The sequence below is a fragment of the Emydura macquarii genome, unplaced genomic scaffold (assembly GCF_026122565.2).
Source record: "Emydura macquarii macquarii isolate MOO-44397 ecotype Brisbane River unplaced genomic scaffold, CSIRO-AGI_Emac_v2 contig_2897, whole genome shotgun sequence".
NCBI lineage: Eukaryota > Metazoa > Chordata > Testudines > Chelidae > Emydura > Emydura macquarii.
In genome coordinates, this window is record NW_027133034.1 from 42,517,254 (window position 1) to 42,532,647 (window position 15,394).

The window sequence follows — 15,394 nt, forward strand, 5'->3', positions numbered from 1 at the left end:
GCAGCTGATGAAGGAATTTCATGTTTCAGTCCAAAAATTGAAATGAACAGGCAGTGATCCATCAGCAAGGTTAACTGTCTACCTTACATATAGCTATGGAACTTCTGAATTCTGAAGATAATGTGAAAAATTCTCACTCTGTTTGTGCATAGTTCTTTTCACAGTTGATGAGTGTTCCTGAAGCAAAAGCAACTGGTTTCTCCATGCCATTAAGAAAAATGTGGGAAAACTGCTCCCATTCCATATGGTAAAGCATAACAAGCCAATTGCAATGGTAGCAAGGTATCAAAGTGCATAAGAACTTTGGCTGATGTCAACAGTTTCTTTGCTTCCTTAAATGTATACTTACATTCTTTAGTCCATTTCCACTTTTTCTTTGCTTGTAACAGTTCATGTAAAGATGCCAGTACTGTTGCCAGATTGGGCAGAAATTTACCATAGCAGTTAAGCAATCCTGTGACATGTTCTCTGGCCATGGCTTTTTCATTAGTGATTTCCTTAAATCTGAGGCATTAATCACATCATGATGGTCAACTGAAGTTTTTAAAAACTCATATTTATCTCAACATACTCTCAGTCCATGGTCTAATTTGGATGGTGTCCACATTTTGAAGATGATCCTCTTGACCCTGTCCTGTAACAAGAATGTTGTCCAAGTAGCACTGAGCTCCATTCAGGATCTCGTTCATTGCTTTCTGGAACAGGGCAGTTGCTGATGTAATAACAAAAGTCAACCTGTTATAACAAAATTAGCATTTTTGCATGTTAATTGTGAGATATTTGTGAAATCCCAGATCAATCTTAATTTATAGGTATGCTTTGTGCAAATCCAATTTACTGAAACACTGTCGTCCACTAATAATAGAAAACAAATCTTCAATAGGGTAGTGGATGCTGGCCTGTACATAAAACTGGATCCAGTGTCACTTTGAAATCTCCACAAATTTGGATGGGGCCATCCTTCTTGTCCACTGGTACAAAGTAGCCCACTCACTGTGTGAAACCAATTATAAGACTTATTGTTCACTAATAGATCCAAATTAGCTTCTATTAGAGACTTAAGAGCAGAAGACACAATTCTGGGCTTTCAATATTTTGGCTGGCTGTGAGACTTAACAGTGAATTTCACTGACATGCTGCTCATCTATCAAAGTTCTTTTTAAAAAACTTTGAAGTGTCTATCCAGGATTTCTTGAAAGTTTTGAGGTGCTTTCATGATCATCTTGATCTCAATCCAGTTCACTTTAAGCTTCTCAAGCCATGATCTGCAAAATAATGGTGGATACATTCCTTCAGTTACAGACAAGGGTAAAACGACTGATGGATTGTTTTGTTGGATCCTAGTTTTTGGCATAAACCCATCTAATGTATATTTATATGCTGGTTGAAGCTCAACAGTAGTATATCCTTGGTATCTTCCTCTACAGTAAATCTCTATAGCTCCATTAAAGTCACTGGAGCCGATTTACATGAGCTCAGATTCTGGCTCTCTGTGTTAAAGTGATAATGATATACTGTTCTATAATAGGAAATAAGATGAAATACAGTAAATCAATAATGAAATACTGACCTATTTTTACTCCTGGGATAGACAGTTTTTAAATTAATCCAGTGTAAGCAAATGTTTTGGTACTGTAGTGCAGCCAAATGAATATGCCATTTCAGTCTCCTAATATTAAACAACTTTATATTTTTTTAGCTCTTTTAAACTATTCTGCAATTTGCTAAGTGTTTTTATCACATTGGCAGTTGTCTAGACCATGCTGCAGAAAACTCAGCTGTAGCATATGATGTAAAGGGTGATCAAGTATTTTGAGCACATGAGAAAGAAACATACAATGCCCTGAAAGCGTGGGATGTGCAAAGCTTTTGAGTACGATAAGATTTTATGTGGTTCTCATTAGGAAAGGGGTGAGATACCTCTCTGACATAACGGTTAATGTAGGAGATTTATTGTTGTCGTGATTGTTTGAAACACAGTAGTCAGTTCTCTCACTTTTTGTTGAAAGAACCTGATAACGTAGTATTTCATGTTGTGTCCTTAACTTTGAACTACTTTATTTATTTAAAGGGACTGTAGTCCTAATTCATCATTTAACTTGCCTTTAGTAGGCTTCAGTATATGCTTAAGTGCTTAGATTAGCAGAGATGGATTTAAGCACATGCTTTAAAATCAGCACGTTCTTCAGAGCTCTTCTAAATTAGAGACAAGGAAGGATTAGGTATATTAGCTAATGTGTTCCATGCCCTGTTATTTAGATAACAAATTGAATGACACAGTATATAAAAATCTTCCATGAACAGTATAAATTATTATTTTACTATTCAAAATACATTGGGCCAAAATCTGCAACAATTACATAAGAGTAGCTCTACAGTCTCTCCCCTCAAATCAATTCTGGGCTGAATATGGGCCACACATTTGTACTAACTAAACACTTTCCCCCTTGGATGGAAGAATAATGAGTTGTTAGAAAGCCCCCAGCTTATATTTTCTGCTCTTTTTCTCCATGAGGCCTATATTCATATGAGTATTACTCTAGTGTTTAATGTAAGAAAAATAGTTTTAAAACTTCAATAAAATTTAAGCTGATCCAGATCTCCCTGATTTCCTTGTTAAGAGGGGTCAAAATCAAAGTGGCAGCCTCTTTAGGCTTCCAAAACAGAGTGAAGACGAAAATGTAATTTCATGCATCAAACATTACATCTTTAGTGGGTACTGAATAACTATGAGTTTAACATACTTTAACCCAGAATAAGCCCAACAACATTTTCCTCACCTCTACCAACTATAGATATGAATAGCTGTGACCAAATGCACCCCTGTATTCATCCCCTAAATATTACTGTAGTAATTTTTGTACAATATATGCTTTGTGAGGTATCATTTGAAAACTAATAATTCACTGGTCAATAATATCAGGGTGAAATGTATGTAGCAACATTATATGTAAAGTTATGAATTCCCCCATGTTCAAAGCCACATAGCCCTGACTAGGGAGAAGTTGTTAAACAGGTCTATCCTAAACGAACAAATGCATGTTTACCTCAATATACACATAGGTAGTAAAAAGGGTCTTTGGTACAGCAGGAGGGAGTAAACCAGTTTCTCAAAGACAAAGGACAAGCTGATGCCTCTAGCCAGGTTTCATCAAAGTTGATTGGCAATCATGGTCAAGTGGCCATTCTCTGGCAACGAACAGGAGCAGTTCAATCCGTATTTTAGCAAGCAAAAACATGGAACCTCTTTCACCATGAGATTCCATGTCTCCATCCTCACAGTGGGAGGGATCTTTATCTAGGAGGAAAATGCATTTCAAAGATTGACTGAACTACAAAATTGAGTGGCAAAAACCTCAAGTGATCTTTCTCTCTCTCTCTTTTTTTTTTTTTCATTTAAAATGACAAAGGAACCAGCACTCTGACTTTGGGAGGGTTCCTGACCTGAAAATTTGGTCACTAATGTTGCTGAGAACATGTGGTAATGATTTTACCTTGAACTAAGTCTAGTTTTAGTTACTATAAATGGTTTTAACTTTATTTCTCTGTAGGCGGGCAGCGCAGCCCGGTTGGGGCGTTGCGACCCTTCCTCGGTCCCAGGCTGCGAGGAAGGCCACAGCGCCTCTGCTAAGGGGAATTAGCAGTCTGTTAGGAGTCTGGAGCCCCCGGCCTTCCCACCAGCGGGCAGTCAAAGCAGTCCACGGCCCAGGTCCTCAGGCGGGGCCGGCGAGCGAGCAGTCAAGTGCTCCGGCCCTCAGGCAGAGCCGGCGAGCAAACAGTCAAGTGCTCTGGCCCTCAGGCAGAGCCGGCGAACAAACAGTCAAGTGCTCCGGCCCTCAGGCAGGGCCGGCGAGCCATGGGTCCGCTCTCGGGAGCAGTCAGGAGGAGGAGGCTCTCCCGGGGTGGCTCGGGAAGGGGGGGAGCGGGACACAGGGCCCTAGTAGTGGCAAAGGCGTTACCACTCAGTCGGCGGGGCTCCCACTGCAACACGCTGACGGGGCTTGCCCCTGTCCTAGCCACTTACTGTGGCTGTCCCTGGGCCACTTCCTCCCCGTATCCTCCGAAACCTGACTCCTCAGGGTTGCTGGAGCACTCAGTCCTGGGTAGGTCCATCAGTCCCTCCTTGTCCACAGGCGGTAATGCGGGGAGTTCCTCAGCGAGGGGCAGCTCCTCTAGGTCACAGGGCTGGGGGAATGGCCCGGCCTCAGGCAGCTCATCCAGGTCCTACCCTGACTCTGGGGGTTTGGCAGCCAGCAGTTCCTCCAGGTCCCGTCCAGCCTCAGGGGGGATTTCCCACCTGGGTTGCTCCAGGGGCTCAGTCCAGTCCCAGGGTTCAGGGGACTCAGTCCAGCCCCGGGGCTCTGGTATCTCAGCCCAGTCTCTTTGGTCCAGCTATGGGAAGGCCCTACCCAGTCTCTAGGCCCGGGTTGGTCCGGGGATGGTCGGCATCTTTGCTCCGGCCTAGGCCTCAGCCAGCAGGGCAGTACGTCTGCCTCCAGCAGCAGTCTCTCCCAGACTGAGCTCTGGGACCTGTCTTTTATACTGCCAATCCTAGGCCAGGCTCCACCCCTCTGCTTCTGGGTGGCTGGGCCTGCAGGAGCCGGTTCTATCCACCGGGGGCAGGATGACCCTTCCTTGGACCCAGGCTCCGAGGAAGTCCACAGCGCCTTGTTACATTCTCTTATAAGGCATTAAAGTCAGAAATTATTACACTTGTATTCACTTAAAATCTATCTCGTTGTAGATTAAAAAATAAAACAAGTTTATTTATCAAAACTAATCCAGTGTTGTGTTTAAACTGAACTGCGTGGGTAATTCCAGTTAAAGTAGCAAACTGTTACATGTTGTCCCCTTAAAAGGGCAACAGACCTCTAATATCTGATTTGCTCAGGAGGGGGCTGGACTGTACAGAACACACTTTTGGGGAAAATCCTGGATTGGGAGTATGGTGAGGTCACCCTGTAATTGTTAACCAAGGTTGCTGGAAGCAAGAGTGTGGCTAGGTGTGTTGCTGACAGGCTGCTGGGGTCAGAGTGGCTGGACCAAGGCTGTAGCTATCTATCCACAGACACTCAGTGACCTGTATGGTGTTTGGCAGTTTGTGAGTGGCCCAGGTAGGGAGCTACAACAGCAAGACATTTTGAGGCACCTTGCTAGGCAACACCACACTGATCTGGATTGCACCTTGGAATGTGGCAATAGTAAAGAGTTAGGCTTTCTGCTGTGATTACCATTCTTATTCTGTTTTCTCTATTGAACCACACATTAGTATATTTTTAATCGGCAAAGGGATAGAAAGCCACCATTAATTTTAGAAAGTTTGGAGTCCCATGTATCCATAGCTCTAATATAGACTTTAAAGGAAACAGTTACTGAAAAGAGCTCTTTTTCTCAGTGCTTAAGTCCATGAAATCAGGGTGAATAAACTTTGGAGCCACAGTTTCCTCAGTTAATGGCAGACTATTACTACTGGCAATTTTTCTTTTGAATATTTTGACTATTTTTAAAAGGGTTTTAAAAGTATTTCTTTTATACAATGGAGGGAGTGAGCCTATCACACAGAGTGTAGCTAGGGATGTTTTATTACAATGGCTTCAAAAGAGAGGTCTGGGGACCATCTGCTGATGGTCAGCAGAGAACTGGCTGGTCACATGGTGCTTTCTTGATTGCAGCTGCTAAAATAGATTAAAGGAAACTAAAATGAGCATGAAATAGTCTCCTACCGTAACTTTTCCCCATAAACACAACTGCCATATTACCAAAAGGAATGTTATTTGATTGCCAATGGGATAAGAGATGGGACATGAATAGGTTATAAGGTAGCTCATGAGATAGCATGAAGTACAGTTTGACAGAAAGACTATCAACATGTTTGAAAGCCCTGGCTTCTCATGTAAATTCATTGTTAAGAAACTGACTTTTTAAAGGTGATCTCTTTATGTCTCACATTTATTCTCCAGCAATGACTTTCATGAAAAACTAGATAATCTAGACAAATAAAGCTCAGATTTTTCCAACTGCCAGCACTGCATGTGAAAATCAAGTGGTGTCCTTTCTCCTTTCTATGACATTTTCTATAATAAAGATTCTTAAATCAAAACTCAGCTAACAATTTTGTTGACATTGCATGAGGCTGAACAAAATAATATTTTACTCTTCTGTAGCTACTATATCTTGGCTCTACTTGATAACATAAGAAAACAACCCAGGAAACTTGATTTTGTCAGTATGTAACAAAGTGGCTTGCCTCATGGGATGGAGAGCCTCTGGCTAAGCCAACCCTGATTACAGGATAAACCTCATTTGATCGGGATTTGGTAATTCCCTATAAAGGGCAGCAGGTGGTGGCAAGGAAGAGGCTCAGGGAGACAGAGACTGCTAGGATTGGGCAGATACCAGCAGAACTCGTGGATTTTGGACAGTCTCCCAGGAAGGGCTGGGAGTAAACTCCTAAGGCAGGAGAGACCCTGGGCAAGCAAGGGAAAAAGTGAAAATCTCTCCAAGCAAGGAGGCCTGAGAATAGGAAGAGAAAAATGTGATTTGTGGGGTTTTAATTGGGGACTTTGAGTTATTTTCTGTGAATAAACCCTGACCCCAAGAAGGCCTGTGATTGAATGAAAAAAGTGTGGAGTCACTTTAAGGAGTCCTGAAAAAAGGAAAACCAAGGCAGGCAGCCACAGAGGGTCCTCTGGCTACAAGGGTGGTGCTTGGGTGGCAGCTGACCCTGCAACACAGTAAAAGAAGCAAATCATACCTAGACAGAAGAAAGGACTCTGAGGGCTCTAGATTCTATTAAAATGGGCGGCGCTGAGGAGTCTCAGCAACTCACAATAGACACTTAGGATTTCTCAGGGGTAAGGTTAGGATTCTGTCACAGGTATTTTTAGTGAAAGTCGGGGACAGATCACCAGCAATAAACAAAAATTCGTGGAAGCCTGTGCCCTGTCCCTGACTTTTACTAAAAATACCCTGGGCAGTAGGGACACACAGAGCACGGCTGGGGCTTGCAGCTACTCCAGTCTTGCCGCTACTCCTGCAGCAGTAGGCTGGCAGCCCTGGGAAGGCTGGCTGCCAATCAGCTGTTCAGTGGCACAGGGTGGGCGGGTTGGCTGACTAACAGCTGTTTGGCAATGGCCTGCGCGGGCTGGCTGTGATCAGCTGTTTAGCAGGGAGGCTGGCCACCGGTCAGCTGTTTGGGGGCCCCAGCAGCTGCTGCTCTGGCAGCCGCAGAGCTGACAGCTGCTCCAGCCCTGCTCCAGAAGAAGTCACGGAGGTCCCAGAAAGTCCCGGAATCCATGACTTCCGTGACAGAATTGTATCCTTACTCATGGGAGAGAATATTGGGCCAGAATCCTTTGGCCCAGATTTTTAAAGGTATGTAGGTGTTCCTGCACTCAGCATTCCAATGCCTAACTGATTTGAGAGCCCAAACACCAATTTTCAAAAGGATTTAGGCACTTAGGAGCCTAAATGTCATTTACTGTCAGTGAGATTTTGGCTCCTAAATTCCTTTTGAAAATGAGATTAAGGCTGCTAAATCAGTTAGGTGTTGCAATGCTGAGTGGAGTAATTTCTCTCTCCCTCTCTCGCCTTTCTATTCCATGCAGAAAACAAGACTTTCACCATGGCTTTCCATCCTTGCTGGTTTCCTGCTACAGTCTTAGCCTCTTCCCATGTCATTTTGATAGCTTTCAATTCCACTTCTATTGTGCATTTCCATGTTATCCTGTGTCTTCACCTCTTGCCCTGAAGGTACTAGTCCAATACTTGTCTTGTTATGTTATTCAGGTATTTCCTCAATGTATGCCCTAGCCATCTCTACTTTTTTCCCATAATTTCCTGTCCTATCAGTTTTTGTTTCCTTCACCTCCAGAGTTCATTTGTGATTTTTTCTGGCCATCTGATATGGAGGATTTGTCTAAGGCAGATGTTTATACAAGCTTGGAGTTTAGACAGTAAGGTCTTAAAAAGTCTCCACGTTTTAGTGCCATATAGTAACACTGACTTCACAATAGTGTTAAATAGTCAAAGTTTGGTTCTGAAGACAAAATTTCTGTTTCTCCAGATCAGCTTTAAAGTTATAAAGGCATGTCTGGATTTTGCTATTCTGGCTTTTATATTTCAGTCTGTTCTACCTCTTGAACTTACAGTGCTGAAAAGACATGTGAAATATCAGACCTCTTCTATTTTAGTCCCAGAAAGTGTGGTTGGTGTTTCTTATTGTGTGTTGATTGGTTTTCTAATTGTGCATAGACCTGGAAATCATTTATTTTGGCTTGCATGTCTCTGTGGGTATGGGATAGCAAGTTGATGTCACCTGCAAAGTCAAAGTCCTTTAGCTTCTGTGTGAAAGTCCACTTAGTTGTTCTGTGGTCTCTCCGATCGCCCACTCTACTACCAGTAAATAGATCATGGGATGACATAAGGCATTCTTGTCTGACAACTGTAGTAACCTTGAATGTCTTAGTCAGTACATGGTTATATATTACTTGGCATGTCATATTTTCATAGACAATTTGAATTATGTTCATACATTTCTGAGGGATTCTATAGAGGCATAACAACTTCCATAGAACTGTTCTATCCACCGTATCAAAGTTTTTGATACTTAGACTTCTTAGAAATATATAAAATTCATATAAAGCAGGGACTGCCATTCAATTGACAATTCTATGATGATATGAAGAATTACTGTTTCATCTATATATGATTTCTCCTGCTTGTTCTTGTCAGAACCTTGAATCTACCACTTTCTTTATTCTGTCTAGAATAATACAGGTGACCCCTTTACTTGGGATAGAGAGCAACTGAATGCTTTTCCAGCTTTTACACTGACTGAAGTCTCCTTTCTTTTCATAGCTTCACTATATGGCTCTTTTTCCACTTAGTTGGTTTTCTTTCTTCTTCCTAAATACCTTTAAAAATCTGGCCCTTTGTCCTTACTCAAAAACAACGAGAGTTCTGTAGCGCCTTAAAGACTAACAAATTTAATTTCAGCAGGCATAAGTTTTCGTGGGCTTCAGCTGAAGCTTATGCCTGCTGAAATTAAATTTGTTAGTCTTTAAAGTGCTACAGAACTCTCATTGTTTTTGCTGTATACAGACTAACATGGCTACCCCTCTGGAACTGTCCTTACTCAGGATATACTCCTATTGAAGCCTCATCTGTTTAAAAAAATGGTCAAAGTATTTTGATGATACAGCAATAGAAGTAGAAATGTAAGTAATAATTAATAAAATAAAGTTGCAGGGTAGATTGCAGATCTATGCATCACTAATAGGCAAAATAATAATTTGTTAAATCTGGTAGTCTATTATATTCTCTAGGAATGAATCATAGGTAATAATGAGTAAATTTACTGCACGGGAAAGAATTATGTATTGTATGTAAGAACACATTTTCTAGATCTCTTTAACACTCTATGGTCCTTTTATCTTGATACTTATTAATACCTACTGCATTCAGAAATCTTAAAGGTTTTTAATAAACACTTCATATTCTTTTATTTGACAACTTTTTCTAACAAGATTAACACTGCATGATGATTTATGAATAACTATTTCTGCACTGCACTTAATTTCTTTTTAACACTGCATTTATGATAAATTTGAAAGTATGAAGTATAATGTATTTTTCCCCCTTTTCCTTTGTTCTACTGTAAATAAAATATGGTAGAACACTCACTCTGCCGTGGTTAAGATTGGGTTGCAGATTTCATATTAATAGAAGATTTAAAACATAATTTTGTAAAAATCTCATTGGAATGACATAAAACAAAAACATAGAATGTAAACTTTGAGCAACCCTTGAATTTTTCATGGTGGAGTGATGAAAAATAGATTGATGCATAAAGAATATTAAAAGTTCAAAATTCACCCCTTTTGGCAAAGTTTCCTGGATTGTCTGATCTTTCTGTGGAACCCTGTTACACAAATCCAAAACATGCTGGGGACTGACCTTTGATGCAGACATAGCAGCAAAATGAAAACAGACCTAAGGATGGTAGAATGTTACCAAAAGATGAAACAAAAAAGCAAGCCAGGTATTGGAAGTGGGGCATATAAACTAGGGAGATTCCCATAGAGAGGCACTGGAAGTTTGGGCAGGAGGAAGAAAGGGGTCAGACTGGTCCAGGGCAAATGAGGAGGCAAGCTGACTTAAGGGAAGAAGGCTCCATGTTTCAGGATATGCCATGCATGGGAGCATGCAGATATCTATGACTCAGGTTTTCAAGAGTGGTCTCTAATTCTGGGGGGCTCCATTTTGGATACCCAAATGAGGCAAACTAGGTATCTCAAGCTGAGAACCCAAACACTGAGTCAACAACAAGAGTCACCTATTGAAAATAAAGGCCTATGCAAATATACGTAATGGTGTAGATACAGAGTGTATGGTTTTGAAAGCATTGATGCACATTCTAAACTACTTACAGTAGCTAACATATTAATTTTATAAATATCAAGGAAATTAACTTTCAATCTAACAGAAATGCAGGCAAAACTAGAAGTTGGGAAATTTCATTTTAAAAGCAATATGCTAACCTGAAGTACTCAGAGATGATGTTTTGAAATAAGGTCAAACTTCAGACGTAGCTTATGAAATATTTATTTCTATTGCCAAGTAATGTCTGTGTAAGTGGTGTTACGCTTGAAACCTAGAATGAAGGGTAATATGGCAGTGTCCTTTTGCTTTGACACTACTCCAGCTTTTCAGTCATATCTCTCAGTTCTATCAAAGTGAAAGATTAAGACACTCTTTCATATGTTGACATCATGAATGTTGTGTCAAAAGGTGAAGCAGTTAAAAAACAAAAACAAAAAAAATCATACTTCACCCAAGTTATTCTTCTATAAAGACTAGTATATTCTGGATGTTTTAATTTCTGACCTTCCTGACACACGAACATCATTTCAACAATAAATTTATTTGACTCCCCCTATTTCTCGATCATGACCTGTTCTAGGGTGCCAGGATCCTTCTAAATCCCTTACAGAATGGTGGAGAGGATCAGACAGACATAATAGTAGTCCTTGCTCTGCTTTAGTGCAAGGCACCAGAGAATTTGGTGATGGTGGTGCAAGGCACCACAGAAGTGAGATGGAAAGGCACGCTGAAGACATGGCTTCATCCAGTTATCAACTGTCCAGAATAGGAGGCCTAACACATGAGGCACATGATGCACATTTAAAAGGGTGAAGTAGTTCATAATCTAGTATGTCTATTTCTTTAAGGGCTACCAGAAGGATCACTGTTAAATCATTCAGAAGCCCCAGAAGTCTCACTGCTGTACAACCCCTCAAGCTTTCCCCAACATGCATAGTAACAACCATAACATCAGCCTATGAAGCAGGAAAGCCTCAACGGAGGCCTTAGAGAACATCTGAAAAAGTGCCTTTAATGTAAGGAGTGTTTACTAAGTGCAGCTCTCATAGTGAAGTGTTTTTACTACTGGAACGTACATAATCGCAGTACAGAAATTGTCTCACACTGAATCTTACACCTGTACAATTACAATATTTAGGAACCCAGATGAAAGTTCATTTATTTTATTTTAATGTTGGTGCGGCTTCTTGGAGGGGACAGTGCTGCAGGTACCCCATATCAAAGCTGCCACTAGGCTACTAAAACTATTCTGACTTGTTTATCGTTGCTAAAATCTGTTGTAAAGTTTGAGTATCTTTATTTGTATTTCTCCCCCCAATAAATGGCACTTCAGAAGACAACACTATTGTTCTAATTTCCAAGGGGAAGTACAATTTCATATAAAACATATAATTTTTAAAGATGAACTCAACTTCCTCCAAGGACATTTTCTGTCAGATTTGTTTATCTGGAACTCACAAAATCCTAATGCCCTAAAGAGTTGCCCTGGGATACCATTGGGTCTGGGTATGCTCTGTGAATGTTTCCTTCCATTATGAATTACCAATTTTGGTTCAGCTGACAAAATTTTCTCCGAGTGTGAAACTACCTCCACCTTAAGCACAAGCAGCACAGGGTTGAGAAAAGGCTTTGCCAACAGTTGTATGAGAATCACCTCCAAATGTGATTATAAGTGATCCTTAAATGCTGACTTAACTGAACATAATCAGCTTATACCACTGAGGAATTAGTGTTCTCTTCTTACACCCTCCTAGGACCTGTCAAGATCAATAATGCCAAGGCTGTGCATTCAAGATAGTTTCTTCAGAGCACTATACTCTAACAAAAAAAAAAGTACAAAAAATACTTTTTAGTGTGCTTTGTGATTAATTTTGAATTGCCTCTATATTACAAAATCTTTGAACCAATTGAAGTAGATATTCTAACTATATGTAACTATATATAGATATATATATATGGTGATTGTATGTGATTAAGGTTTAGAAAACAAAACAAAACAAAACCAGGTAAATAGTTTTGAGCCAGCCAATGGCCTCTGAATTGGCAGTGTTCAGCATGAGAAGACCTTCAGGAAGTCCAGCACGAAAAGAACAATGATCCAGCATGTGTGCAGCATCATCCACAGAACCAGAGATGCACAATGGACTGTCTTGGATACCCCTGGCATGGTCAGACTTGATACAGTGAACTGTGCCACACCTGAACCTGTTACTCAGGCTTCAGAGGTGGACAAGGAGCCCAAAACCAGATAGCCATTCATCCAGCTGTCATGCTGTCTGGAGTGGCTTGTGACCGAGAGTGCAAGTCTCAGGGCAGATTGTCAAAAAGCAGGGCAGACACCTCAAACTGGTGGTATGTTCTGTAACTAGATTTCAGGAACCCAGTACAAAATGTGAACTCCCAAAGTACTACAATAGTCTTGTAATGTAGTTACAGACAATCATGTTAGACACTCCAGTCTATCTGGAGGCAAGCTGGACTAGGTGATAAATGGTCACGTACACCAAAAAAAAAAAAATCACAAAATATTCAAATTGTTTCCAGTCCCAAGCAATCAGTCACTTACCCCAGATCAATTTGTACCTTGTATCTCACACAAAAGACAATGCTGGTAGCCAATCCTGTAATAAACAAACAGGTTTATTAACTTAGAAAAAAGAAATGAGCATTATTTACAGGTTAAAGCAGGCAACGTATACACACAAGTCAGTTCAGTAAATCATTTCAAAAGTGAAGATATGTAGTAAACTGTCAGCATTCAATGTCTTTTCAGGGCTAACCTATGCTAAGCTGCATAGGATATCTGTATTTATTTTTAGGAGTCCTTGTTCCTCAGAATGCAGGAAGCATGAAAGAGGTTTAGTTTTGACTTGTTAGGGGTTTTTATCCCTTCCACTCCACAGTCCAAAATCAATGGGATGAGTTTATATGTAGGTCCTGGAGGAAGTTAAGAATGCAATCAGCGAAGTCTCTGTCTTTGATGCTACACAAACATAATTTGCCTTCAATGGGACTTCTTAAACACTATCTTAATCCAGTGGTGCCCAACCTATTACACAGGAGGGCCGCATTAACCTGAGCACAACACTGGTGGGCCAAACAGATTCTACATATTTTAGTAAGATTTAAAGTCACCTATATTGATTTATATTTTAAGTTCAGCTTGTTTCATGTGTATTTAGATAGAAACAACCTATGTACATTACTGTCTATTTACACACTTCATGTAAGCTAAAATGATGTAAACATGACAAAATGCTAATGAATCGGCCATTAGTATATTGCATTGAAGCCTTATGAAATGCTCTGATGGGCTCTGAATGGCCTGTGGGCCATAGGTTGGGCACGCTTGTCTTAATCAATACTTTTCTTGTTTGTTGAGTTACACAATTACAGAGGTTTACTATGCAAACACTGAATATAACTTTATATCATGGGCTACAAAGATTATAAGTGAAATCAATTCATACAGCATCCTACAAGCATTTTATAAAATCTAAACACATTCTTATCAACTTAGTATCTATTATTTTGCTAATGCTAACACAAGTAAACAAGACTGGTTTCAATTATGCATTTATAAGTGTTTAGTAAGGCCTGGGGCCTTGGCATGAGCTGGCATTTGGTCTGCCAGCATCAGACTAGCCTGATGATGGTCTGAGAGTTCTTGGTAGCGGCAGAATGCCTGGCATTCTGTTCAGCACAATGATCTTATATTATCAGATGGATGGAAAATGTGCAGAACTTTCCACATAGGATTTCTGCAACACAGTTGGTGGCAGGGTAGATCCTATAAATCTCTGAACAGTGTCAAGTGTGACATTTGATGTACCTTAGTGGTCAGTTAGTTGGGTGCATTCTGATACCAGATGTTAGGTGGAAGTATATTGGCTAGGACTGGTGTTCACACAAGATATGTTGGCTTCAATATGCCTGTGATAAATCTCATGATCAGATCAAGCTGTTTCTCTACTAGCTTAGTGTGGGCTGACTTTAACTAAACTGGGGCACTGTATTCACCAACTGACTATGCTTCCCAGGTGGCCCCTATCAGTTTGTTTAGGAGACATTTTCTGCTTTTGATCTTTTGGGTTCTTTTAGTGAGATGACATTTATATGTGAGTGTGCGATCCAGGGTGACCCCCAGATACTTTATCTTTGGATCGTGTGCCAATTGCTGACCATTCAAAAGGTGTTAAGCTCAGATTGGTTCTGAGCATGGTATAAGTGGAAGCATGTTGACATGGTCTTTGATGAACTTGGTTCCAGTCTCCCTTTCTTGCAATAGTCACCTATGGCAGCCATATCACTGTCCCTGTTCTCTTCAATATTTTGGATGTCATGGTCCCTTGAGGCCAAGCAGGTAGTGTTGGCATTCAAGAACAACCTGAAGATGGTGTTCGACGGGTCATTAGGGAATACATTAAATAAAGTTAATGCCAGTATCAAGCCTTGCAGGATTCCATTGTTCTGGAATCTCCAGGTGCTGATGTTGTAGCCCAGAGCCACCTGAAACATCTGCCTTAGAGCATCAGCTCATATGCCATGTCAGCTCATCTAGGAAGAATTTTTGACATCTCGTGTCATCAGTGTGCCAGATGATGTCATACAGCTATTGCAAGGACAAAAAAAGACAACTCCAGTTTTCTTCTACTCTTGAAATCAATACTCTACTAATACGTAATAAATCAGAATACCAACATTGGAGCTGGTCATGATTTTTTTTTTTTTTTTTTTTTTTTTTTTTGTGGTGGTGGTGATGATGATGATGATGATAAAGAAGAAACATTTTTTTCATCACAACCACAATGTATTGGCTTTGACAAACTTTCATTGGGAAAGATTTTTCAGGTTCAGGATAGCATTTAGGGTCAGAATGAGAAAGCAACAGTGAGGGAATTCAGAATAGCCCAGAAGTTAGGGCACTCCCCTAGGATGCAACAACCTAGTTTCAAGGACTTGTTCCAAACAAGCAAACTTGAACTTAGGTATCCCTGACTATAGGGATGCT

The 15,394-nt window shown here is 40.5% G+C and overlaps 1 long non-coding RNA gene across 1 annotated transcript in view; it reads right to left on the reverse strand.

Moving 5' to 3' along the window:
• Window positions 1-617: 617 nt before the first annotated feature.
• LOC137166944 (uncharacterized) overlaps window positions 618-15,394 on the reverse strand; it is a 48,706-nt gene continuing 33,929 nt past the window's right edge. The window contains exons 2-3 of the long non-coding RNA XR_010923891.1: window positions 12,950-13,004; window positions 618-735 (exon numbers count right to left, since the gene is read on the reverse strand). This is a non-coding gene — a long non-coding RNA (uncharacterized lncRNA). The remainder of the gene's footprint in view (window positions 736-12,949; window positions 13,005-15,394) is intronic.